The sequence below is a fragment of the Neophocaena asiaeorientalis genome, unplaced genomic scaffold, assembly GCF_003031525.2.
Source record: "Neophocaena asiaeorientalis asiaeorientalis breed wild unplaced genomic scaffold, Neophocaena_asiaeorientalis_V1.1 scaffold280, whole genome shotgun sequence".
Taxonomy (NCBI): domain Eukaryota; kingdom Metazoa; phylum Chordata; class Mammalia; order Artiodactyla; family Phocoenidae; genus Neophocaena; species Neophocaena asiaeorientalis.
This window is the reverse complement of record NW_020185321.1, coordinates 7,015,439-7,043,358: the sequence shown is the minus strand read 5'-3', so window position 1 is coordinate 7,043,358 and position 27,920 is coordinate 7,015,439. Positions and strand designations below refer to the sequence as shown.

General features: G+C 46.2%; 1 protein-coding gene across 6 annotated transcripts in view; it reads right to left on the bottom strand.

The window, feature by feature from the left end:
- SIPA1L3 (signal induced proliferation associated 1 like 3) overlaps positions 1–27,920 on the bottom strand; it is a 234,371-nt gene that overhangs the window by 197,700 nt on the left and 8,751 nt on the right. Inside the window, exon 1 of one of the 6 annotated variants that reach the window (XM_024733746.1) lies at positions 22,464–22,542. The exons of the other annotated variants lie outside the window; for them this stretch is intronic. The gene's annotated coding sequence lies outside the window, so the exon portion shown is untranslated. Of the gene's footprint in view, positions 1–22,463; positions 22,543–27,920 lie in introns of those variants that run through there. 6 annotated transcript variants of the gene reach the window in all.

Here is a 27,920-nt window from a genome sequence, read left to right as displayed (position 1 = left end):
ACAGAAATTAAAAGGAATGTAAGGGAATACTATGAAGAACAACTTTTATGCCAAGAAATTAGTCAACTTAGATGAAGTGGACAAATTCCTAGAAGGACGCAAATTACCAAAACTTACATTAAAAAAAAAAAGAAAAAAAGAAAAGAATCTGAGTAGACCTAACAAGAAAATGAGTTAGTAACTTAAAATCTTCCCACAAAGAAAAGCTCAGCCCAGATGCCTTCACTGGCTAATTCTATGAAAGGAGTACAGAAGATATAATACCAATCCTTCACAAATTTCTAAAAACTATATAGGAGGAGGGGATACTTCCAATTCATGCTGTGGAACCAGTGTTACCCTGCTACCAAAGTCAGATAAAATCATAAAAAAACAAACCAACTACATACCAATATGATTCATGAATATACACACCAAAATCCTCAACAAATATTAGCAACTGAATCCAGCAACATGACCAAGAGGGATTTATCCCAGGAATGCAAAGTTGATTTAACATCTGTAAACACAAATTTAGATCAATGGATCAGAACTGAGAGTCCAGGGAATTCCCTGGCAGTCCAGTGGTTAGGACTCGGCACTTTCACTGTGGTGGTGGCCCAGGTTCAATTCCTGGTCAGGGAAATAAGATCCCACAAGCCGTGAGGCACAACCAGAAAAAAAAAAAGCAACAACAACAGAAAAACTGAGAGTCCAGAAACATAACTTTATATGAATAGTCAACTTATTTTCAACAAAAGTGCCCACAACACAATTCAGTGGGGGTAATATGGTCTTTTTTCAACAAACGGTGCTGAGACAACTGGATAGTCACATGCAAAAAGATAAATTTAGACTCTTACCTCAAATAATGCACAAAAACAATGTCAAAATGGATTTACAGAGCTTTAGGTAAGATTACACTAAAAGTCTGAAACTTCAAGGAGAAAACATGAGAAAAAAAATCTTTGTGACACTGGATCAGGCAGAGTTCTTAGGCATGACACGAAAGCAGGTTCCATAAAAGAACAAGTTGATAAACTTGATTTACCAAAATTTAAAACTTCTGCACTTCAAAAGACATCATTAAGAAAATGAAAAGACAAATCCCAGCCTGGGGGAAATTATTCGCAAATTATATATCTGATGAGTGACTGTTATCCACAACATAAAAGAAGTCTCACAACCCAATAAGAATGAGTAAAAGACTCGAAGAGACATTTCACTGAAGAAGAGATAAACATGGCCAAGAAGCACATAAAAAGGTGCTCAGCATCCTTAGACATTAGGGAAATGAATCAAAACCACAATGAGATACCACTGCACATCCACTAGGATGGCTATAATAACAAGTATTGGTGAGAAGACGGAAAAACTGGCATCCTCAATACATTGCTGGTGGGACTCTAAAATGGTGTGGTCACTTTGGAAAACAATCTGGCAGTTTCTTAAGAAGTTAAACACAAAGTTACCAAATGACCCGGCAATTCCACTCCTAGGTGGAAGTGAAAACATATGTCCACACAGAGACTCCTACGTGAATGTTCATAACAGCATTACTCATACTAGCCCGACACTGGAAACAATCCAAAAATCTATCAACTGGTGAATGGATAAACAAACTGTGGTATACCCATACAATAGGATACTATTCAGCAACAAAGGGAGTGAACTGATACATGTTATAACATGGAGAGCCTAAAAAACATATTGCTAAGTGACAGAAGCCAGGTATAAAAAGTTGTACCTCGGGACTTCCCTGGTGGCACAGTGGTTAAGAACCCGCCTGCCAATGCAGGGGACACGGGTTTGAGCCCTGGTCCCGGAGGATCCCACATGCCGCGGAGCAACTAAGCCCGTGTGCCACAACTACTGAGACTGCGCTCTGAGAAGCCCACGCACCGCAACGAAGAGTAGCACCCGCTCTCCACAACTAGAGAAAGCCCACACGCAGCAATGAAGACCCAACACAGCCAATAAATAAATCAATAATTTAAAAAAAAAAAAAAAAAAAAAAAAAAAGGTTGACCTATAAAAAGAAAAAAGGAAAAACAACCAAAAACCCAAACAAACCAAAAAAAAAAAAAAAAAATTAAAAAAAAAAAAAAAAAAAAAAAAAAAAAAAAGTTGTACCTCAATAAAGGTAATTAAAAATTGCTAATCATGTAGAAATGAATGATTCATGAGAAATGACATATAAAAACCTGTAGGATATGGGTGGAGCGAATGCGGTATAGGGGGAAAGAAGCAGAAGAGAAAAGGTAAGAATTTAAAATTTCCTCTATGTAGGATAATTCAGGGCCAGCTAAGAGGTGACAACAGTAACAATCTACTTTTGGTTGTGTCTAACGCAGGCTCTGGACTGATCCCTTCCATGCATGAACATCAAAGCCCCACGTCCCCAGGAGTTCACTACTATAACCACTCTTCAATGACAGGGTTATTAGCAAGTAGGGGAATTGACTTTGGAACCCAAGCCAACACCTTAGTCACCAAGCTCACCCACCAGACCTCACTGCAATTTGCAGGATTAATGTAAAAACCACTTATTCTCCTATCATCATTGTCAACCATAACAAAATAGCACTTACATTTCCTACTTAAAATATGATGCTTCGGGCTTCCCTGGTGGCGCAGTGGTTAAGAATCTGCCTGTCAATGCAGGGGACATGGGTTCGAGTCCCGGTCTGGGAAGATCCCACATGCCGCGGAGCAACTAAGCCTGTGCACCACAACTACTGAGCCTGTGCTCTAGAGCCCGCAAGCCACAACTACTGAAGCCTTCATGCCACAACTACTGAAGCCCACGTGCCTAGAGCCCGTGCTCTGCAACATGAGAAGCCACTGCAGTGAGAAGTCTGCACACCGCAACGAAGAGTAGCCCCCGCTCGCCGCAACTAGAGAAAAGCCCGCGCACAGCAACGGACACCCAACGCAGCCAAAACTAAATAAATTTATTTTTTTTATTTTGCGGTACGTGGGCCTCTCACTGTTGTGGCCTCTCCCGTTGCGGAGCACAGGCTCCGGATGCGCAGGCTCAGTGGCCATGGCTCACGGGCCCAGCTGCTCTGCGGCATGTGGGATCTTCCCGGACCAGGGCACGAACCCGTGTCCCGTGCATCGGCAGGCGGACTCTCAACCACTGCGCCACCAGGAAAGCCCATAAATTTATTTTTTAAAAAAATGATGCTTCACAATTTTACCTTACTTAAACATCATTAGCAACTGTATTAGTTCTGATTCACCTTTCAGGCACAGAGTAGGACTACAATTCCCCACCACCCTGAAGACTTGAACTGGCCAGTGAAATATGAGTAGAAACAATGTGGGCTGGTTCCGCATGGGATCCTCTGAGAGCTAATGTACAATCCTCTATCCTCCCCTTCTTCCATGAGTGAACCTGTTCCAGATGGTGAAACCTGGGGGCCTGAATGAGGATGATGCAGAACGGGGAAACGCTACCAATCCATGAGGAACATGGGGTAGTAATGAGAACTCGATCCCTGTCTTTTAAGTCACTGAGATACTAGCGTTATTTGTTAGCAGCATAAACTAGCCTATCCTTATTGATTCAGTACCCTTTGAGTTAATCCTGTTCTCACTAGAAAATTAACCAAGGCTCAGATAAGTTAAATGATCTGTTCAAAAACACAGTTAAAAGATGGCAGAGGTGGGATTCGAATTTAGGTCTAATTCCAGTGCTGTCAATTCAATCACTACCCTGTGCTTCCCCCTAATTCACTCAACAAATATTTTCTGAATGGCTACTTTATTAGACACTGTTAGTTTAGGGGAAGAAGGGTATTACAGATTTTAACAAACACCCTCCCAGTAAAAATAACAACTAACATTTATTGAGGGCTTATTATGAGCCAGGTACCACTGCAGGTACCACTGCAAAGAGTGTCTTCCAGGTTAACGTTTTTTTCCCAGTAAAATGCCTCTTTGGTTTTTAATACTTGAACTTCACGGAGTGTAAACAGTTCTTGATGTGTTCTCACCTAATTTTTATGTAGGAAAAATTTATGCTCTCAAAACTCATTATAACTTTTTAAAAAAATTAATTTACTTATTTATTTTTGGCTGCATTGGGTCTTCATTACTACGTGTGGGCTTTCTCTAGTTGCGGTGAGTGGGGGCTACTCTTCGTTGCGGTGCGCGGGCTTCTCATTGCAGTGGCTTCTCTAATTGTGGAGTACAGGCTCTAGGTACGCACAGGCTCCAATAGTTGTGGCACATGGGCTCAGTAGTTGTGGCTCACGGGTTCTAGAGTGCAGGCTCAGTAGTTGTGGCTCACAGGCTTAGTTGCTCCACGGTGTGTGGGATCTTCCCAGACCAGGGATCGAACCCGTGTCCCCTGCATTGGCAGGTGGATTCTTAACCACTGTGCCACCAGGGAAGTCCCTCATTACAACATTTTTAACAAAATGATGAGCGGAAAAAGACTCAAGGGGTTACATTTTAAAGACAATCAGAAGGTCAGAACCGTATGTGGACACGAAACAGGTGATCAAGACAAACATAGGTGATGCAAATTTAGACATTGTTGACTGGAGGGGAATAATGGTGTGAAGGCATGTGACAGCTGTTTTTTAGCCACCATATGGATTACTGATCAAGAAGTGATGTTTTGAACTTTTACATACTAACATGATAGTCTGTTACTTATCTGTAGGAGATGGGCTGGCCTAAGCCAGTGGGGCCAAGGAGAAGCAAGAAGAGACTGGCTGGGGTTTCTGGAGACAGATGCCGGCTTCCTTCTCCTTTACACATTATCCTATCTGGCCAGGTTGTCCAAGCAAGTACTCCCTGGACCACGCTGCGGCGGCACACAGGAGGAGGAAGTCTGTAGGGCCAGGAGATGAGATCAACTGGATCCGCAAGGATGATGGTAGTGGTGGTGGTGAACCAGTCAACCATCTCTGTAACCTAGCTACCTCTGGACTTCCTGTTCTATGAGATAAGAAACAGTGAGATTCTTTCAGCTGAGTCTTCAGGCTTGGAAGTGCTTATCCCCAGAGGTTTACAGAGACTTTCAATGGATCCGAGAGGACAACTGTCTCTCAGGGAAGAGATCCTCCATTGTCACAAGCTTCCTTTCCTGAAACTGATCTGTGAAGCAATCAGCCTTCTCAGCTGTCCATCCCCCACTGCACAACCGCCCACCTCTTCCCAAAAAGCTGCCCAGGGTGGGTGTATAAAATCTCTAGGACTCCAAACAACAGAAAGCATCAAAATACTGGTTTCAGGGAAGTAGTCTTTAATGAATAATAAAGCTCCTTAAGCTCCTAGACTTGCCTGTCTTTCCCCGACTTATACATATTTCTGTTAAAGATGAAACTTGGCTTTAAAAACATAATATTTTGGCCTATGCTGGGATCTCCTAAATTCAGAACAGTCAAAGCGGTATAGGTTAGTGGCCTTGGAATTCATTTAAATGGAATGTTTTGCAGGACCACCAAACTTTTTGAAATCCACCAGAAAAAATTCCCAGGGAAAAAACTGATTTCTTTCAGATTCTGTGTGCGTTATTTAATAAGGTAGTGAAAACCTACTTTATCTAATCATATCCTAGAATACTGATTTCAATTACAATCTTCATCTTACCTCGCCTTACAAAATATGCGCTCTTTTCTTCCTCCCACAAATCTTAAGTTCCCATAAAATTATTTTAGATGTTAGCTTTATAATGTACACGGAGGGGTACACTATAAAATTCTCTTGAGGGAACACAAACAAAAATATTTGAAGATGATCAGTTTAAATTTGCATAATCCTGGCCAACCCACACCCTAATTCCTGATGGCTGAGCTACAGGAACTCAGCATGGGGTACAAGGCCTGGGGGAAAAAATACTTCAGACAATGGCAAAGTCACACGTGCCTGGGGTTAGGGCCAACAGGGCATGTCATTCAGGCTCCACACCCCCTTTCCCCCAGCTCTCAGAGGTCTCAAAAGCAAAGCTGCTACAAGACAGTATTTGAAAAGGGATTTTCTGGCCTAATGGGTCAACTCAAAAGATTCCCTTTCACCCAAGTAAAAGGGCTGTGGCCCTTCCTTCACCTCCAAGTATGGGTACACATGTACACACACGCGTGCGTGCGCGCGCACACGCGCACACACATACACGTGAGGGAAGCATTCACCGTAAATTACCTCGGACTAAGTAGGTAATTACCCTCTTTAACATTTTCCGCTACTACCAAAATCTTTCCTCAAGAGCAGACTTTGTTCTGAAACTGAAGCAACAATTTCAGCAGACACAATACCTGTTTCCAAGTTACTTGAGGGGTTCCACGCTGGTTAAACCATTATATTAATAAAGCTCACGTATCTAACCATAGTTCCTTTGGTTAGATTTTTTAAAACATGACGTAGCGTGCAAGGCTGGGTAACAGGCAGGAAAGGAATGATTTTCCAAAGAAGATCTAAATTCAAATTCTACTTTCATTCATTTGATAAAGACCCTGGGCCCCCTCTATGGGTAAAGGCTTAGACTGGGCGTGATCCCCGCCCTTTATCAGAGTGGTTCTCAAACTCTGATGTGCATCCCATCACCCAGGATGCTGCTCAAAACTCAGATCCCTTGGCCCCAGGCTCCAGATCAGAATCTCCAGCAGTTTGGAGTAGAGGCTCTGTATTTTTAACGAGACCACCCCCTAGGCAAGTCTGCTGCTCACTTAAGTCTGAGAACCACCACTCAGAAAACTCTAGCAAAGAGGTTCTCAAACTTCATACAAATCATTTGTGGAAAATTTTTAAGCTACAGATTCTAGGGCCCACTAAGATTATTGTGTTACTTACAGGGCTTTTTTGGTTGCAAGTGGCCAAGACCCAACTCAAACTGGCTCGAGGGAAAAAAAAAAGCAACTTTCTGGCTCACCATACTGACAAGTGCAGAGGTTATTCCAACTTGCAGTTACCCACAGAGTTTTTTGGGTTTTTTAAAATTTATTTATTTTTATTTTTTGGCTGCTTTGGGTCTTTGTCGTTGCATGTGGGCTTTCTCTAGTTGCCGCAAGCAGGGGCCACTCATTTTTTTTTTTTTCACATCTTTATTGGAGTATAATTGCTTTACAATGGTGTGTTAGTTTCTGCTTTATAACAAGTGAGTCAGCTATACATATACACATGTTCCCATATCTCTTCCCTCTTGCGTCTCCCTCCCTCTCACCCTCCCTATCCCACCCCTCTAGGTGGTCACAAAGCACCGAGCTCCCAGTGCTATGCGGCTGCTTCCCACTAGTTATCTATTCTACGTTTGGTAGTGTATATATGTCCATGCCACTCTCACTTTGTCACTCTTCCTTGCGGTGCGCAGGCTTCTCATTGTGGTAGCTTCCTTTGTTGCAGAGCACGGGCTCTAGAGGGCGCGGGCTTCAGTAGTTGCGGCACGTGGGCTCAGCAGTAGGGGCTCGTGGGCTCTAGAGCACAGGCTCAGTAGTTGTGGTGCACGGGTTTAGTTGCTCTGTGGCATGTGGGATCTTCCTGGACCAGGGCTCGCACCCACGCCCCCTGCATTGGCAGGCGGATTCTTAACCACTGCGCCATCATGGAAGTCCCCAGTTACCCAGAGAATTTATCAGGAACCAATCATTTCTGTGTCCCTTCTATCTGACCCTTTGGGAAAAATGGTCCCCAGCGGCATTAGTTTTCTGCCCCACAACTTAGGACTCGAGCAGAAAGAAAGCACCTCTTTCCTGGTGCTTTCCAGCAGAAGACGTGTTAATTCTGAGTGGTCTAATGGGAGCCCTTTCCTGAGCCAATCACTGTGGCGGGGAGCCAATCACTGTGGTGGGGACCGATGGGAGGCGCGCACCGATGGGAAGGGCCCATGCCTGCTCCTGAGGCGGTTCCACGGCCAAACCACAAGAACCAGATCGGTCCACGAAGCGGGAGGGGCTTTTTTTTTTAAAAGCTGTTTTTTACTCCTATTTCCGCAAGTTCCTTCTAGAAAATGTGAAAAATACATAGACGTATAAAGAAAGAAAAGAATCTATAAACTTCCTACCAACTAATGTTTTTAGAACCTTTAAACTCAAAACTGTGCATATGAGCACTGATTTCTTCAATAGAAACGTATTATGTACAACAAAGCATTTTGTTATGGCTGAGTGTTCATGACAATACCCACAAACTGAAAAAAGATAAATATTTTTAGTCAATTTATGATCGTTCAGCTAATACTGGTTTGCCTTCCTTTTTCTAAGAATTTGTTCTCTTTATCCCCTACAGAAGTCAGTGGTTGTTTCCAAAGAAAATGCCCAATCATGGTACAATTACTGAAATCAGAAAGTGACAGTGATATGAAATCAGAAAATGACTGTTATCTAATGTATCATTACTTAATATTTAACTTATAAGATAATTTATAACTTACAAGATACTGTCATCTCATTCCATTTTCAAGGGCAGGGCTTTCAGTGTCTGATTCACTGCCCCAGCCCCGGTGCTAGAGTAACGTGGCATCGTACATACAGTAGGGCTCAGTAAATGAATGGATCGGATGATGGAGGAAGCAGTTCCCCAGAGGAAAACCTCAAAAGAACGGTGAATGGTTGCCAGGCGGCCAAACCAGCAGACGGTCATCTTCTACGCCTGCCCAAACAGGAGCTCCAGGAGTGAAGCCAGATAAGCCCAACTGTTCATAAGATTCCCCAGGTGAGGCGAATTCCCAGCCAGGTTTCAGAAGCACCACTGTCTGGGGAATGGGTATGAACAGACACAAACACAGCATTTCCTGAGACTCTGTTTTCCAGATCTGTCTTTCACCAGAGAAGAAGCCTGAAGAGGGTGAGCGTCCTGCATTCCCGCTCAGCACTGATGCCAGGGGACTGGGAACGGCTGGGTCAGACGTGGTGCTCCTCTCACAGTCCAGGGGCAGCAGATGGGCTTCCAGGGAACAGGTATGGTGCCACGCCATGTGCAGAAAAGCCCTGCACAAACCTCTGTGAAGGAGGAGAGGCAGGTCCTAACACCACCCTCGCCATCAGCTCACATTCGTGGGGTGTATGATCAGGAGCCTGGGCTGCACTGAGCCCAAACACCTGGGATCTCCTGAATTTCCACAGTCACCCCAAACCTCAGACAACACACATACATCCAGGGAATGAGCCCTGTCCGCTTGTTATTCTCCCTACTTTGCAGATGAAGAACCCAAAGCTCCTTCAGAAGTTACTCACTTGGCCGAGGTCACAGAGCTAGTTGGTGGTGGAGCTGAGATCCATTCCTGATTCTTTATCCCCAAGTCCCAGCCTGAACAATAGCACACTATCCAGTCTTGGGAAGAAAAAATAAGGATAATGATGGTGATGATAACTAATACTTCCGGAGCACTTCCTGAGTGCTCAGAGTGCATCAGGCTTAAACTATTGATAAATACTTTCCATGAGTGTACTTAATACTCTTAGTCACCCCTTTAGGTAGAAGTCTTTATCATCCATATTTTACAGGTAAGGAGTCTTAGGCCCTGAGAGGTGAAGTGATAGACACAGGGTCACAGAACTAGCAACTGGTTGAGCTTTGAATCCAGGCCATCTGGTCCATATTTAACAGCATGATGATGTTTCATATGTAAGAAGAGCAATGATGCCCTAGGCCAAGAGAGCAAAGGAGTGGGTCTGCTGGGCTTCCGAAAGCCCTCATTTTATGAGAAGTGTGTGTGCGCCATGCTTATTGCCTCACCACAGCTCGCTGGATGAGAGGGAGCCATCTGACCAAAGCTGGGCCAATCAGGCCCCCTTCCTGGGATGGAGATAGCCAGTCGAGTCTTTGCTGGTGGCTGGGAACTGGAGACCATATAAGGAAGGAGCTACGGAACAGCCAAACGCCTGGAGAAACCCAGAGAGGGAAGGAAGCAAAGAGAAAGAAGAGGCAAAGGTGGGAAGGGACGAGAGAAAACTCTGTGGGCCCTGGGCCTATTTACTGATCATGACACCAGCCGATGATGATACCAGTCCAGGTTTCAAGAGGCATTTCAGAACTCTTTTAGGCTTCAGTGGATCTGACCTGGGTTTCTGTTATTTTCAACCAAAAGAACCTAGGCTAAGAACTTCCCAGCTGGCATCCTCTCTGACCTCATCTCCTTTATCTTCCCTTCCCTCACTGCCCTCTGGCCACAGTGGCCTCTTTGTACTTCTAAGAACATGCTCTGCAAGCTCCGGCCTCAGGGCCTTTGCACTTGCCGTGCTGTCTGGAATGCTCTTTCCCAGATGTCTCCATAGCTGGCTCCCTATCTCTGAGGTCTTGACCAAACACTCAGAGGTCTGCCTTGATCACCTCTGCTGAAATAGGAGCCTCAGACACTCTCCAGCCTTTGCCCTGATCTATTTTCTTCTTAGCAGAGAAGAAATAATGACTAACATTTATTTGAGTGTTTACTATGTGCCAACCACAGTTCCAAGCACTTTACATGGATCATTTAATTCTCACAAAAACCTAAGGTAAAAGCTCCAATTATTCCATTTTACAGAAGGTGAAGCTGAGGCACAGAGACGGTAAGATGCTTGTCCAAGGCCACCCGCCTGGAAGAGGCAAGGGTGCAGTGTGAAGCTGGTAGTCTGATGTCAGGCCTCATGAGATCCAGGTGGGCAACCAGTTCCACAGAGCCAGCAGCCAACTCTGAGGCTGCCCTCTCCACGTTTGGGTTCACTGTGCTAGCTCCTTGCTGGGCTCCACACATCTTCGCTGCTGGACCCTTTTTCTCCCCCCTTCGTATTAATCAAGGCCCCAGAATGTTGTCCACTGCCGCTTGTACTCAAGTTATGACCCTTGATGCCAGCTTCTTCCCTGGTTTGGCCCAGCCATGGGGACAGATGAGTCCTTCATTGTACTGACATTGCCACTTTTCTGGTCCCTGCCTAACTAGGCCCCCATGGAGGGGGGACCTGCAGGATAAAACATCTTGAGGTACCCATGCCTGTCTGCAACCCCCATTGGTGTTTAACACTGTCACGAAAGTCCTGGCCAGGGCAACGAGGCAGAGAAGAGCCCAGGAGCAATCGAAATGCCTTTTACTAGTGGACAAAAGGAAGGTCTGCCAAGAAACTGCAGGAAAAGCTGCTGAAAATATATTAGAAATAAGGAAGCTCAATACTGAATAAATCCACAATATTGCAAGCCAGACTCTGCCTCATCCATGCTGTGAGACATTAAGCAAGCAAGGTCACCTCTTTGTGCTTCAGTTTCCTCCCTGAGAATGGAGATATTACCAACCTGCTTCACCGAGTTATGGCAGGGGACAGAAAGGTAAATGTTCAAACACTTAGACTGGGGCCTGGCTAATAAGATTTTCAAGTTAGTGGGAAAGGATGGATTATTCAGACCATATGATGGGGATAACTGCTTAACTATTGGTTGGGGCGGGGGGAAGAGTGGGTTTAGGATCTTTATCCCACACCTAACACCAAAAAAAAATTACAGATATTGGATGTAAAAAATGAAGCCATAAAATAACTAGGAATATATTTATCTTAAATTAAAGGCCAAAGCTTTAAAAAAAAAGTCTCAGTATGTTTAATAACATAAAAAAATTTAAAAGTAAACTAAGTAGGAATATAAACTTGCAGCATAAGGAATCCCCTGGTGGTCCAGTGGTTAGGATTCAGCACTTTCACTGCCGGGCCTGGGTTCAATCCCTGGTTGGGGAGCTAAGACCCTGTAAGCCGCGTGGCATGGCCAAAAAATTTTTTTAATTAAAAAAAATTAAATTTGCAACATATAACAAATGATTCATACCTTCAACAATGTAAAGATTCCCTACAAATCTGTAAGAAAAAAAAAAAAACCCTAGAAAAATAGGAACAAGGAATACATATGGTTAATAAACAGATCCCAGAAAACAAGTTGGCAATAAATATCACAAGTCTATATTTATTCACTTTGTTGCAGTAATTGCAACCCCAGGACTTTGTTCTAAGAAAAATCTAAGAAGCAAACAAAGGTTTTTGTGTGTGAGATGTTCAGAGTTATAACAATAAAGGTTGGAAACAAACTGTGTTTGATAACAGGGCATTGACAGGATGGAACACTGTGAAGTTATTAAAAAGAACATGGCAGGGCTTCCCTGGTTGGCTTAGTGGTTAAGAATCCACCTACCAATGCAGGGGACTCTTGACCCAGGAGGCTCTCCAAGATAGACTATTAAAGGAAAGTGCAACCTGCAGAACAATATACTCAGAAGAAATATGTGTGTAAAACAATATATGCATATATGTGTGTAATAAAAATAGTTAACGTGTAAGTGCATGTCACTTGCAAGGTGCCACTCTGTTACATACTCAAGGCAATGAATCCTTACTAGCCAAGAACCATCACCACCATTTTACAGATGGGGAAACTGAGGCACAGAGCGATTAAGTCAAGGCCCAAGTCAGCACACGGCAAAACTGGGATTTGAACCCAAGCACTGTGGCTCCAGAGCCCAGGCTCTTAGCACACACAATCCACAGTACACACAGCAAGGAAGGGTGCATTTCACGTCCCTCTGGGCAGGTGAGGGAGGCGAGGAGAAGGCCAGGTGCCGGGGCCACGATGGGAATGCGGAACTTCCACGCTTTACATGCTGCTCTACTCTGTGAACTGTTTTACAACCAGTGTGTGGCTTCTGTAAGTTTTAAATCAACAAAGATTTTTTTAAGTAGAATTTTTAAAAACCGATCAATATAAAATTTTGCCACCTGCCCTAAATGCAGGTGGGAGCAGCTGATCAGCAGCTATCAGTGCTGTTAAAGGGTAGGTGGTGAGCGGGACCAGACTCCACGCCACCTTTCCCAGGAGCCACGACACAGAGGGAGGTGGGGGTCACACCTCTCCCCTAGAGGACACTAAGCAAAGCCATGTGTCTGGCTGAGGCATCACACAGGACACACCTCGTGGGGAGTGAGCTCCCTTGACACGTGGAGCTCTGGAGGAGAAGATAAAAAGGATCTGATGGTTGGGGAGACTTTCTGCCCCATCAGTGAAGCAGGCTCGGGAGCTCAAAGTCCGGGGCCTATATACACCTTATCTGGCCCAAGTGTCAAGTTACAAACATCAAGTTACATCTGTGTCAGCAACCAGAAAGTCCCTGTTTTCTGCCCTGTAATAAATACTGTAATAAAAGGCGTGTCAGCGTCCAGGTTAGCAGGAAGGTGGAAGGGCCACCGATGTGGACTTGATCCCTTCCACCCCAATTTCATAAATGTAGGACACTGACATTCAGCTCCTCCTGGGCACAGACTGTGTCAACATGATGAATTAACAGCTGTGGATGCAGTGAGAGAAAAGGGGAGCAAGGTCAGACTGTGGGTCGGGCTAGCCAGGTCCCAAGCCCAGCCCCAAGCAGCTGGGTGACAAGGATCAAGGGCTTCCCTTCCCTGGGCCTCAGTGTCCCCATCTGTGAAATGGGGAATAAGAGTCTACTGCAATGATGGTTAAACGAGACATGTGTGAGTAGGACCCTCAGCCCACGTTAAAGGGGGCCTGGGACTGTTATGACTGCCACCCAAACCTGCAGACCAAAGCCCAAAGCCCCTGGAAAAGCTTTCACCCCACTTACCGCCCACTCTGACCAATCCCCTGGCAAGTTCTGTCCAGCTGTGAGCTTCTCTCCAGCACCAATGAGACCATTCAGGTCTGGCACCACACCCCTCTGCTCACTCCACCACCCTCATCACCTCACTTCCACCCCCACCTCTGCCATCTATGCTCCTCACAGCAGCCAGAGGGAATGAGAGACATGACACTCAGAATCAAACCCAAATTCTCCACCAGGCTGTCATCCCTGTCCATCCCCCAACCCCATCCTCCTGCGCTCCAGCCATGTTGTGTCCTCTGCTGTTCCCTGCCGCGCCAAACTCACTCCCACCTCTTCATTCGCTGCTCCTTCTGTCAGGAAGGCTCTTCCCCCAGGTCGTTCACAAGGCTGCCACCTTTGTACCATCCCAGACTCAGCTGACATACCACTACCCCGGCAAAGCTCTCCCCCAAGCACCCCAGCTATCCAGCCTCCCACAGCCCCCCTCCATCTTCCACCAGGTGTGTCCTCTCACATTCTGCTTCAGTGACTTCAGAGCACTATTCGTCCCCACCCAAAAGTACAATATCGGATCAATTTGTTTACTACTTTATCATCTGTGTCCTTCAACGTGAACATAAACTCCAAGAGTATGGACCTTCGTGGGCTCTGACCCCAGCACTTGGAACACGTGAAACTCAATAAATATTTGCCAAATGAACAAGTCACTGACTGAATGAATGAAGGAATTCTGCATCATTCCACATCAAATCTTCTCTCCCCACCCAGAGGGAATAAATGTGTTGTAATCTCCAGAAGGAAAGAAAATCCTCAGGTATATAGTGTGTAACTGATCCCAAGGCACCCAAATGATTTCAAGCGTGTTGCGCTCTTAAGAATTTATGACCCAGACAACAGTGGCTGGAGTCAGAGCTCGCCCTGGCCAGGCTACTAGAAGGACTGGCCTTTCCAATGGAGCACAGCCCTTTACTGTTCTTTTGTCTAGGAATGGAGTTTCAGACCAGAATAAATTCAAACGCTCGAACACCTCTTGCCCCAAGCATAAAGGTTTAAACCCCAGGCACAGAGCAGGAACTCCCCAGAGGCTGTAGGTTTGAAAATACATGGCCAGGAAAGAGAGGGGGGAAAAAAATGAAAATGTCAACAGTCTAGAGCCGACTCTCCCTGGTTACATTGACAAGCACATAGGGCTCCACCTGGTCAAAGGTAAGGCCTGAGGCAGCCATGCCTACACAATGAGATGACTGTGACCATGGCTCATCTGTTTGTTCCCAAATCCATGACGGACGCGGGCAGTAGCAGAAACCAGTAAATATCACAAATGAATGAACACAAAAACAAAGACAGAAGACTGGAATCACTGAAGGAAAAATCAGCCGATTAGAAACCACCAGCCCAATTGTTAACTACTCATTTCTAATGTAAACAAAAGTCAAAAGGGTCAGTACCCTCAGGATAACTGAATAATAGATGAGGGAGGTTTCTTTCTAGAGGAAGATTCCAGCTAATAAATGAAGAGGAGGTTTGCAATTTTTGCAAACCCCAAGTGAAAGCATGGGTCTAGGCAATGGTCATTTACAGTTAACTCTACAGAACATCACAGAAAGAGAAAACAGGCTTTACATACCCTAATGGATAGACACACACCAGCAACACACACACATGTGTGTGTGTACATCTCAAATATGAATCTGATCTGGTCTCGGAATCCACTACCCATTCCTAGGAAACACAGGGACGGAAGAATTCGTTAAAATACCACCACAGGTATACAATCAGCCAGACACAGATGTACAAAATCTACAAGACAAATGACATGGCTTCTCTCAACAAATAAACTATAAAAGAAAAAAAAAAAGGGAGGGAGGGGGAACCTGTAGACTAAACAACACATAATAGGCATGTGAACCAAATCCAACAGTGAAACTTGTTGGGTCTTGGTTGGAACAAATCAATTCTAAAAAGATATTTATGGGACTTCCCTGGTGGTGCAGTGGTTATGAATCTACCTGCCAATGCAGGGGACACGGGTTCTATCCCTGGCCCGGGAAGATCCCATGTGCCGTGGAGCAACTAAGCCCGTGCACCACAACTACTGAGCCTGTGCTCCAGAGCCCGTGAGCCACAACTACTGAGCCCGGACACCACAACTACTGAGCTCACGCACCACAACTACTGAAGCCGCGTGCTGCAACTACTGAAGCCCATGCACCCAGAGCCCGTGCTCCACAACAAGAGAAGCCACCACGATGAGAATCCCGCACACAACAAACAGTAGCCCTGCTCGCCCCAACTATAAAAAGCCTGCACACAGCAACGAAGACCCAACGCAGCCAAAAATAATAAATTAAAAAAAAAAGGTGGGTGCATCATCTAGAGGTACTATCCTGGTGTCTGGCAAATCCTTTAAGAGCCATTTTTAGGGAACATTTCAGAACTAGTAAAGGTGTTGTTTGCCTAATCCAGTATTTAGTCTCCCCCTTTTTTATTTTTTTTGCGGTACGCGGGCCTCTCACTGTTGTGGCCTCTCCTGTTGCGGAGCACAGGCTCCGGACACGCAGGCTCAGTGGCCACGGCTCACGGGCCCAGCCGCTCCACGGCATGTGGGATCTTCCCGGACTGGGGCACGAACCCGTGTCCCCTGCATCGGCAGGCGGACTCTCAACCACTGCGCCACCAGGGAAGCCCTAGTCTCCCCTTTTAACTTAGTAATATTGTCTGATTTTTAACTAAGAACAAGGCCATGTGAAACACATTTCCCAGATTCCTTTATAACTATATATGGTACTGTGACTAAGTTCTGGGCAAGAGTCTGTAAGCAGAATTATTGTGTGCAACTTCCATTAAGTAGGGGTGCCCATCTTCATCCCTTCTTTCTTGCTTGCTGAGATATAATGGCTGGAGCTTGAGCAGCCATCTTGAACCATGAGGTGACACCACAAGGACGGTAGAGCAAAAAGGGAGAAGGAACCTGAGTCCCTGATTAGAGTGCAGCCCTGGCCTCCTTATCACTGGGCTCCTTTATGTGAGAGCGAAATAAATAAATAATTCTATTATATACAGTTGAACCTAATCCTGATACACCTGGAATTACAAAGCTATGTTACAGTGGGTGGAACAAGTATAGTCATATATCTATACAAATGTATAAAAATGCCCATAATTTGAGAACTGTTCCAGAGAGAATCACTGTGAGCTGGAGTACACAAAGAGGTATCATGGAGTTGGGGAGAGAGAGAACAAGCAGAGACAACCAAGGAAACGGGGACATGAGAATCATAAAACTTTCATTAGGTTAAACAGGCTGCAGCCCCAGGATGAGTAACCAGACTATATAAAGAACACTTACAAACCAATAAGAAAAAGAAGCAAAAAGCACGAACAGCCTATATCCAAAAGAAGAAACATAAATGAAAAGACTGCCTTACTAGTCTTCAGAAGAATACAAATTAAAACCACAATGAGATTTCATTTCATATCCATCAGACTGACAAAAATAAAAAAAGCTTTTACAAAACCAAGTGAAACAGGATACAGAACAACAGGAACTCTTATACATCCTTGGAGGGAATGTTTAGAGAACAGTTTGATGATATTTGGCAAAGTTAAAGATGTTCATATCCTACACCCACCAATCTTGTGCCTAGTACATACCTCAAAGAAATTCTTGTCCGTGCACATCAGGAATGTGTGTAACAACATTCACAGTAGCCCATGAATAGCAAAAAAATCTGGAAACTATTGAAATATGCACTGTCATGGAAATGACTTAGACAAAGATGTGGTATATTCAGCCAGTGGAATATTACATAGCAGTAAAAAAAATGAAATACCGCTGTACCAAATGGTCTGGATCAATCACAGTATTAACTGAAAAATGCAAGTCCCAGAAGACTACAATATCATTTGTAGAAGTTCAAAAATAATTATTTTAAGACAAAGAATGATAAAAAATTCAAGATGGTGGTCACCCCTGGGAGAGCAGACTGGGGATTAAATGGGAAATACCACAGTTTCATATAAGTTATTGGTAGGTAATGTTCTAGTTCTTGGGCAGGTAGTAGGTTAAAGGCTATTCATTGTAATAGACATTTTTGTACAGACTAAAAACACCATTGTACCATGCACCAAGGATTATGATTAATCTGATTCTGTGTGTCCAAAGGCCGTCTTTAAAAAACGGAATGCATTTACAAAGAGGTGAGAAGAACATACACCAGGTCACTGACAGATAAGACCAATGAGGCAGGAAGCAGGAGTGAGGGATGGAGTAGTAAATGGTTTCTATCTCATGTTTTGTTCTGCTGTCACTTACATATTCTTTCAAGAAGAATCGTTTCTCGTAATAAACAAACGAAAGCAGTAGAGCGCAGTGGTTCAGTATACACTCTTGAGCCTGACCACCAGAGACTGCATGTCGACTCTACTACTCCTTAGCCGTATGGCAGGTTATTTAATTTCTCTGTACCTGTTTCTGCTTCTGAAAAGGGGGTGATGATAACAGTGCCTACTTCACTGGGCCATTAGATTAAATGAGTTGGTTCATAGATCCTCTTCACAAATTAAACCCTTAATGAGATTGGCTACTGTTATGATATTTAGTCAACTCCAAACATCTACATGGGAGACAAGAGCTAAGCAAGTATCTGGTCCAGACCAGCAAATGATCCTGGTCAGTTTTAGCCCCAAATGTGTCCACTTCTCTGATCCTTGTAGCCTCTGTAAGAAGCCCAGTGCCTCGCCCATTCCAGGTACCTACTAAACGGTTGATAAATGAATGCACGCTGCCTCCGTTTACCCATCATGTCTTTGGCTGCCTGAACACACCACTCCTAGATGCCTACCCAGCCTGTCCTTTCTCCCGGCTGCTTCCTTAACTGACCCTCTGTCAGGGGTGGTAATAAGCACAGCTTAAAACTTGCATTTCCGAGACTTCCTTTTGGCAAGGGATGGTCTTGTCACAAAGTTCTAGCCAAAGAGACGGAAGCAGAAGTCTGCTAAGGACTTCAGGGAAGGCTTTGGTTTCCTGACAGAGGTGCTATTTCTTTTCCTCAGAACTTTGCTTCTTTCTGCCCGTAATAGGATGTGGGGCTGGAGATGGGCGCGCCTTCTTATCACTACTAGGCTAAGGGCAGCAATGCAGATAAACAGGAGCCTGGGGCACTGGAGATGCTAAACTGCAGCACCACCTGGTCCTGATGACCTCTGCTCTTCTCCTTATGTGAGAAAACAAAGGCTGTGGTGGTCTCCAAAGAGGGGACCCAATAGGCCCCACCTTCCAGAATTCAAGTCTTGCGTTTTCCTTCCCACACTGAATCTGGGCTGATGCTGGGTCAGTTCTGGACCTACACCATAAGAAGGCATAGGAGGCCCTGGCCTGCCATGTTCTAAATCCAGCTACTGGCTGGCGAGACCATGTGGAAGGAGAGGTTCTGAGACTAGAGAGAGGGGTGTCCAGCCATCTCCAAGGTGCCATGTGAGTAAAACCATCTTGAGCATATTCCAGCCCATCCATCTTCTGACTCCAGCCACACGAGAGACCCCAATCAAAACCAGCAGAAGAGGGACTTCCCCAGTGGTCCAGTGGCTAAGACTCCGCACTCCCAATGCAGGGGGTCCAGGTTCGATCACCTGGTCGGGGAACTAGATCCCGCATGCATGCCGCAACTAGGAGAGTCCGCATGCCGCAAGTGAAAAGCCTGCACGCCTCAACTAAAGATCCCACATGCTGCAACTAAGACCTGGGGCAGCCAAATAAATAAATAAACACTGAAAAAAAAAAAAAAAAACCCCAGCAGGAAAGCCATCGAGCCTCAGTCAATCAGAGATTCATGAGAAATAATAAACTGCTGTCATTTTAAGGCATCAAGTTTGGGGTCGCTTGTTATATAGCAGCAGAGAACTGAAACAGACCTCTAAGTGGGTATGCCACTACACAAGTTCCAGGAAGCCAAATATATTTCTTAACTAAAGTACCACCTAAAGAAGAAACTTGCCAATAGATCACAAACTCCTCTCGTGTGTTTCGATTTCCAACAAAGATTGTTAATAGGAAAAAACTTGAAGTTTTCTCTCTCTTATTTGGCAATAAGTACTCATTAAGCACAACTAATTTATATTAATCATGAGCATAATCTACATTAATCGCTTTTGTAATTAAAAAGCATTTAAAGTTGATGGTTCAGGGACTTCCCGGGTGGCGCAGTGGATAAGACTCCGCACTCCCAACGCAGGGGGTCCGGGTTCGATCCCTGGTCAGGGAACTAGATCCCACATGCATGCCGCGACTAAGAGTTCACGTGCCACAACTAAGGAGCCCGCATGCCACAACTAAGGAGCCCACGTGCTGCAAATAAGGAGCTGGCAAGCCACAACTAAGGAGCCCTGGAGCTGCAACTAAGTAGCCCACGTGCTACAACTAAGGAGCTGGTGAGCCGCAACTAAGGAACCCGCCTGCCACAAATAAGACCCCATGCAACCAAATAAATAAAATAAAAAAATAAAGTATGTGGTTCAACATTGTGCTGGACCTGGTGAGAACCCTCAGAAAATACATCTCCTATCTGGGCAAGAGGCCTCATTATACTAATGCTACTTCCTATTCATTCTCAAAGGCTTAGAGCTTAACAAAGTGGCTAAGCAGGCTGGATGTCTGCAATCTAATTTTTAAAAGCTTTCAATAAAAATAATAATTTGGAGGGAAAAAAACAACTAGAAACAAAGGGAATGCACATTAGTAACAGCCAGGTCAAATATATTATGGTACACCCACACCTCCATGTGTTACACAGCCCTTAAAAAGAGCAAATTCGAGCATTACCCTGAGAACCTGGAGGCATTTCCACACAGTACTGCCATGTAAGAAAAGCAAAATGTGGGAAATTGACAGCAATATTATCCCTTATAGGATAATATTTCCCCCATAGGATTATATAACCATGGAAAATTATGTGGAAAGACACATACAGTACTTGATTGTTCCCATGGGTGAAGGATTGTGGGAGGATGCTTGACATGGGGGTGGGGTAGAGAGGAGCCCACAAAAAAGGGACTGGAAAAAATTTTAAAGGGCTTGAAACCAATTCATAAAAATAATTATTATCCCCATTTAGTGAGTGCTCAATGCACTGGACGCACTGCTAACTAGGTCACCCCATCTCACTTTTAACTTCTCATATAAGGCGGGTACTATTAGGTATTCCCATTTTCCAGATAAGGAAACCGAGGTTTAGTGAAGATAAGTGCTATGCCTAGAGCTCGGGCAGTGCTGGGACTTGAACATTATGTGCAAGAGGGTCCCCGACACAACTCCAAAACCACTGCACTTGGAGCTCAAAGGACACAGTCAGATGTTGTAGGCGCTGCTCCTGATACTCTGCACATTCTTCTAGCAGCAGCAGGCACTGAGGTGTGCTGATGTGCGTGAAGGCAGCACACACCTCAGTCCCTCAGTCCCTCATGCTGTTGGGAGAAACCCGAGAGGGCTGCTGAGCTCGCTCTGTGGAGCTTTGGGAAGCCCTGCCCAAGATATTTTTACAGAATCGATTGCTGACACCAGGAGGAAACAGATGAGGAGGTGTCAGCTATTACACAGACTCTTGGAGGTTCACCATTTAGTTAAAACCTGTTCAGCCCCAGAGCAAGAATTATTGCCTTTTAAAGCAGGGGAGACCGATAAACTCTGCCTGGACAGTTAATTCTTATTTCCAAGGCATTCCCTGACCCCCACTACTGCAGGAACACTCAAGAGGGCCTGATAATAAAGTCGGCTTTCCATATACACGGGTGTGTGTGTGTGTGTGTGTGGTGTCTTTGGTAAAGCCTTCCTCACCTGAACTAACCTGCACACATCCTCTGCACTCACTAGGGCCAAGGCCGTCTGTTCCATGCCACATGCACCCATGCCACTGCCAGGGCCCAGGCTGCACAGACGGGAAGGGCTGAGAGATGGGAAGTCAGAGGGCCGGACACTGCAGGGAGGCCAGAGGACCACTGGGTGACCAAGGGGGAGTGTGTGTGCACGCCACCGCCCCACCCTCAGTTGCAGATCTGAGGATATGTTGACATTCTCCTCAAAACCCAGATAGGAACAGCCACCTTTCCTCGGACACCATCATAAATTCACTCATAAAACAGTTTATCCCACACCTACCACATGCCAGGAACTGTTCTACAAGGAGAGACAGAAGTACCTGTGCTTTCCTGGAGCCTACAGTGGGGGAGGAGGGGATAATAAACATGTCAAGTGGTCGTGCCATGAAGAAAACTAAAGCAGAGTAAAGGGCCAGAGTGTGATGGAGAAGGTGCTGTTTAACGAGAAGAGAGGCCTCACTGAGTAGGTGACATTTGAGCAGAGATCCGAAGCGGGTGGGAGCTTTGGGGATACCAAGGAAGTGTTCCAGGCAGAGGGAACAGCCAGGTCAAAGGCCCTGAGGCAGGAACAGCAGGAGGCCAGTGTAGCTGGAGTACAGCCAGCAGCAGTTGAGGAGTCAGAGACAAGGTCAGACAGGGAATTTGGGGGGCTGGGGGCGGGAATAGCTGACACCGTGCACCACTCTGTGCCCAGGCTGTGAGCACTTTACATAGGTGAGTCATTGGAAAGGTGAGTGGGTACTGCTACTTCTCACTTCATCGGATGAGGAAACTGAGAGGGAAAGGAACTCTCCTGAGACCACACAGCTCATCTGTACCAGGCTGGGATGCCCCACTGGTACGTAAGTTTGCATCCCCTAGGAGCTCAATATTCACGATGCCTTCTCCAGGGAGAAATGTCCCCCATTTCCTTCTCACTCCCTCAACGCTCCGCCCACCCTTTCTTCACAGTTAGCAGCAGACAGGTAAACATTTCATGGGAGAGGAGGGAAAAAGAAAACAAAAAAACCACGGGTCTAATTCCCGAAAGGAGAAAACACACTATTAACTTCCTCTCCTCTACAAGTCACTACCAAACTTAACAACCACCACTCACCTGAAAGATGTCCCGAGCACAGCCTGGATCACAAAGTAGGCAGGTGACTATGAGGGGAGCTCCAGGCTCTCGGCTCCAGTCCCACCCAGGCCAAGGCCACCTGCCTGCGCTCAGCAGGCCATCCCGCCCTCGCCTCCTCCTCGCCCTCGCCTCCTCCTCGTTGGGTGGGTGGTGCCTCCCCCAAGCCCGCTCTGGGTGTCTGGAATGCGGAAGCGGGAACCTGCCGTGCCAGCTTCTAACAGCGACTTACTCAACAGCCGCAAGAACAACACGCCAGCCACCGGAGTTCCCCGAGAGATGGCTGGTCTCTGCGAACAGGCGAGTTCCCAAAGAGGGCTGTTTTGCCAAGGGTCCCTGTGCGCGCGGGAAATAAAAGGACTCCTTACTCATCAGACACGTGGTCTGAGGAGCCTGAATGGGCTTAAGTGAAAGCTCAAGGTAACAAAGGCGGCTGGTCGGTTACCTTGGATCCAGGAACGGGCCACCTGTTCGCTGACAGAGCCGGGGCTGGATCGGCGCCCACAGCATCCCCTGCCAAGGGCTTGCCCGCTTCATTCACAGCCGCACAAACCAAAGGTGGGCTCCTTTCCCCGTGCAGATGGGGGAGCTAGCTCGCAGGGGCAGTGTCGATTAAGGATTAAGCACTGCTGTTGGACTCCTCCAGCCAGCTTGGGAAGCACAACGGAACGGTTCTGCCTAACAATAACAGCCCCCAGAACCCCAACCCCCTCCCCGCACCCTGCCACCCATGCTCACTCTGCACAAACACTGTTCTGAGCGTCTCACGTGAATTACCTCCCCCAACCCTCACAGCCACCCTCTAAGTCAGCACTATTAGCATTCCTATTTTACATAAGAGAAAGTTCAAGAACAGAGAAGTCACAGGCTAAAGGTCACCCAGCAAGGAAGTGGTGGGGCAGAGGGTTAAGCCAAGCAGAGCAACTCTGGGTTTCCAGTTGTTAACTGCTGCACTACATCTCCTCTCAAGAGGAAAGACAGGTCCCCCCAACTGGACCTCAGTTTCCTCATCTGTAAAATGGGGTGAGCATGGGGTATCAGTGAGAGCTTAGAGTGAGCGCTTAGCCCTAACGCACAAAAATGCTCAATAAACACCAGCTGCAGTTATCACATGCTGCCCTCAGATTCAATCAGGTTCAGCTTTTATCTTCAAAACGGGGTAATTATAGTCACGGAGTTTAAATTCTGGGCAGCTGAAGGGAATGAAAAAAAAAAAACCAACCCTTCCTGCCCTTCCTTTCATCCACAGAAAAAATATACAAAACATCTACTCTGAGTCCTGCACTAGGACACAGTGATAAACAAAAACCACATAAACCCTGCCCTCAAGGAGCTAACAGTTCCCTGTGAGTAAACTGGCACAAAATATTGAAAGAACAAGAGATACAGCACGTGTACTGAGTGGTCACTGTGGGCCCGGCGCTGCAGTGCTCTAAATGCTTTACGTGCCTGAATGCACTGAACTCTCTCAACAACCTAGGAGGACAGTACCATTACCACCTTAAAGATAAGGAAACTGAGGCACTGCAAGGCTAGTGGCTTGCCCAAGGTCACATGGGAGCCTGAGATGGAACCAGGACTTATGCCCAAGCAGTCTGGCTCCACGACCTGCGCTTCATTCCTCAGTCCCTCGGCAGTCCTGCAGGGCAACGGCTTTACACTGGGTCCATACGCAGTAGCAACAGGCACCCACAGGAAATGTCAGTCTGCGAAATGAACGGTCACTTTCACGTGTTGTTGGGAGGAGAGGGTGGGATTATTAAATTATAACTGTTCAATTAATGTCACATTTAATATGTTAATAGCAGGGGCCACATTCTTTTTTTTTAATTCCAAGAAAAAAAATTTTTTTGCCATTTAAAAAATTTTTATTTTACCTTTTTATACAGCAGGTTCTTATTAGTTATCTATTTTATACATATTAGTGTATATATGTCAATCCCAATCTCCCAATTTATCCCACGACCACCACCACCCCTGCCACTTTTCCCCCTTAGTATCCATACGTTTGTTCTCTATATCTGTCTCTATTTCTGCCTTGCAAACTGGTTCATCTGTACCATTTTTCTAGATTCCACATATATGCGTTAATATACAATATGTTTTTCTCTTTCTGACTTACTTCACTCTGTATGAGAGTCCCTAGGCCCATCCATGTCTCTACAAATGACCCAATTTCGTTCCTTTTTATGGCTGACTAATATTCCATCGTATATATCTACCACATCTTTATCCATTTGTCTGTCAATGGGCATTTAGGTTGCTTCCATGACCTGGCTATTGTAAACAGTGCTGCAATGAACATTGAGGTAGATGTGTCTTTCTGAATTATGGTTTTCTCTGGGTATATGCCCAGAGGGGCCACATTCTTTTTTTTTTTGCGGTACGCAGACCTCTCACTGTCGTGGCCTCTCCTGTTGGGGAGCACAGGCTCCGGACGCACAGGCTCAGAGGCCATGGCTCACGGGCCCAGCCGCTCTGCGGCATGTGGGATCCTCCCAGACCCGGGCACGAACCTGTGTCCCCTGCATCGACAGGTGGACTCTCAACCACTGCGCCACCAGGGAAGCCCTATATACACATTCTTGAAGGTAGAAATGATTAGAGAACAAAAAGCTATGTCCTGAATCAGGTAATTACAAAATGAAGTTGGTAAGGACAATGACACAAAAACATATAGGTACTATGCTTCCACTTTGTTTCCCTAACTTCTGTAGCAGATCCAATTGTTTGCCTACCCAATATCCATACCCCTCTCCCAGTCTTTTCCTAAATAGTACTCCAGTTTTATTCCTGTAGCAGCACTCTTCCCGGCAGTCCTGTGCTTCAGGTGAGGATGGTTTTAGCCCCAGCGGGGACAGTAAATCCTGATTGGACCTCGCCTGTGATTTGCCCAAGCATGGTCATGTGTCACAATGCTCGCCAATGAGATATGAGGGGAATCTGGGAGGCGGGGCGTCTTTGAAAGGTTTCCATGCTCCTAAGAGAGACACAGTGAGAGATGCCCTCTTTCTGCTGCTGGATATAGCCTTGTCAGGGTGTGATGACCGGAGCTGTGACAGTCATCCTGTGGCCACGAGGACACAGAAGACACACCAAGGATGGTAGAGAGGGCTGGGCTTCTTACAGGCATTGTGGAACTGCTTAATTATTCTACCCTGGTGCTGCCTATCTATGGGCTTGTTACAGATCGTAAACTCCTGATTTCAGGCCAGTTTCACTTGGGCTTCCTAATTATAGTAGATCAGCAGTTCTCAAAATGTGCTCCCAGGCCCAGGAGCACCAGTATCCCGGGGGACTTGTTAGAAATGCAAATTCTCAAGCCAGACCTACTGAATCAGAGACACTGGGTGGGGCCCGGCAATGTGTTTTAACAAGCCCTCCAGGGGACTCCGGAGCCTGCTCAGGTTTGAACTCAGGTTCCCGGGATCCAAATCCCGTCACCACCACTGTCTAGCTGTTGGGCAGGTTATTTAAATTTAGTTGCCTCATCTGCAAAAGGGGAATAATAAACAACTTACAGCGTTGTTGGGAGGCTTAAATGAGTCACTTTGTGGGAAGCGCCTAGCACAGTGCTTAGCATACAGTAGACATTGTATAAATGACCTATTTGCTGCTGCTGTTGTTACTATGTTACTGTTAACTATCTATCGTTTGCAGCCAAAGGCATACCAACTGACACAACTTTCTCAATAACTCAATCAACCCTGCAATATGGCCCATCTCAGAGAAAAGACAAGGCTGCACTAGATGCAAACCCGACACCTCTCTGCTCTCATGCCCTCCCACTCTATCCTTCTCCACTCTGCTCTTAGCCACTGTCTCAGGGCCTTTGCACTGGCTGCTCCCTCTGCCCAGAAACCTCCACTGCTCACACTGCCTCACCTCCTTAAAGCGTGAACTCAAGCTACCTCCCAGGGAGGCCATCCCTGGCCACCCTGTCTAAAATTTAAACACCCTCCACCCTAATACCTCACATCCCCTTTCTTAATTTTTTCTGCTTAGCATTTATTACCATCTAACACAGTATACATCTTGTTTATCTGTCTACTGTCTGAATTCCCCACTTGAATGAGAGCCCCGGAAGGGGAGAAGCCATGTCTGCCTGCCTAGGAGAGCATTCAGCTGGGTGAATACCTGTTGAATGAGTAAGTTTAAAAGTCAGGGACTTCCCTGCTGGTCCAGTGGTTAAGAATCCGCTTTCCAATGCAGGGGACACGGGTTCGATCCCTGGTCGGGGAACTAAGATCCTACATGCCACGGGGCAACTAAGCCCACATGCCGCAACTACTGAGCCTGGCGCTCTAGAGCCCACGCACTGCAGCGAAGAGCCTGCACACCGCGACAAAGACCCAACGCAGCCAAAATAACATAAAAATAAATAAATAAAAACTCAGAATCGGTGTCAGTGTTTGGGGTTTGCCACCCTCAGATACAACATGTGCCAGGTCTATCCTGGGAAACCCGGAAAAAGCAAGCTGCCTAAACTGGTGACAGTGATACTAATGTTCTCTCCATGCTGGACGCACCTCAGAGCCTGTGAAGGAAAAGTAAAGGCAGAACTCATGAAGGTGCTGGAGGCAGATGCTTGAGGGAGCTGGAGGGGCTGCAGGACTCCAGGACTCCGCCTGCCTTCCTCCCCGCGTGGTATAAAGAGCTAAGCATCAGAACAAATGCCGCCAGCCTCGGGCAGGATCAGTGACGAGCTCCTGTTCACATCAACCATTGCTCCCCATCTAGCAAGCAAACCTCGAGCAGGAACCCCCAAATGAGGGTGCCCTCTTTTCCTGCCACTTTCACACAAGGATTTCTGCCCCGCGCTGACTTGCTGTTCAGTTAGAGACCCCAAAAGAACAAATGCAACAGGAGTCTCTGCTTGATGTGAAGCGGGGCGGAGTGAACGTTTGTTGTCAAGGAGTTTTATCTGCTGTCTTGATGAGAAATATCATCAGGTCCGCAGCACGGGCACATGCTGCATCTTGCAGCTTTGTCAAAAGTCAAAAGTCAGAACTGAAAGGGGGCACTTTCCCTGCCTCCCGCTGCAGGGCTGGAGGCAAACCAAATGCTGGATCCTGGTTCCATGTGGGGCCCTGACAAAGACACATCAGAGGAAGGATCTGTGCACGGCTGTCCTGAGGGGAGGATGGGAGGAGGATCTGAGGCCTCCTGCTGGAACACGTCTTTGGAAAAAATGTGGGAGGCGCCCCACGGTCAGGTGCTGGAGGGAACCAGATCTCAGGGAAGAGGGACTTCTGCAAACTGACTCAGAGAACCAGCACCCTCGTGGTCAGTGCTCAGAGCAGCTGGGGAAGCGTGTGGCCTCTGCAGGCTCGCTGATGCCCTCGCTGTGGCCGGATGCTGCTTTACCAAAGGGGTTTCCAAAGCTTTGAGCCAAGTATTGACTCGTATAATGAAAAGAAAAAACGAAATTCCTTTTTA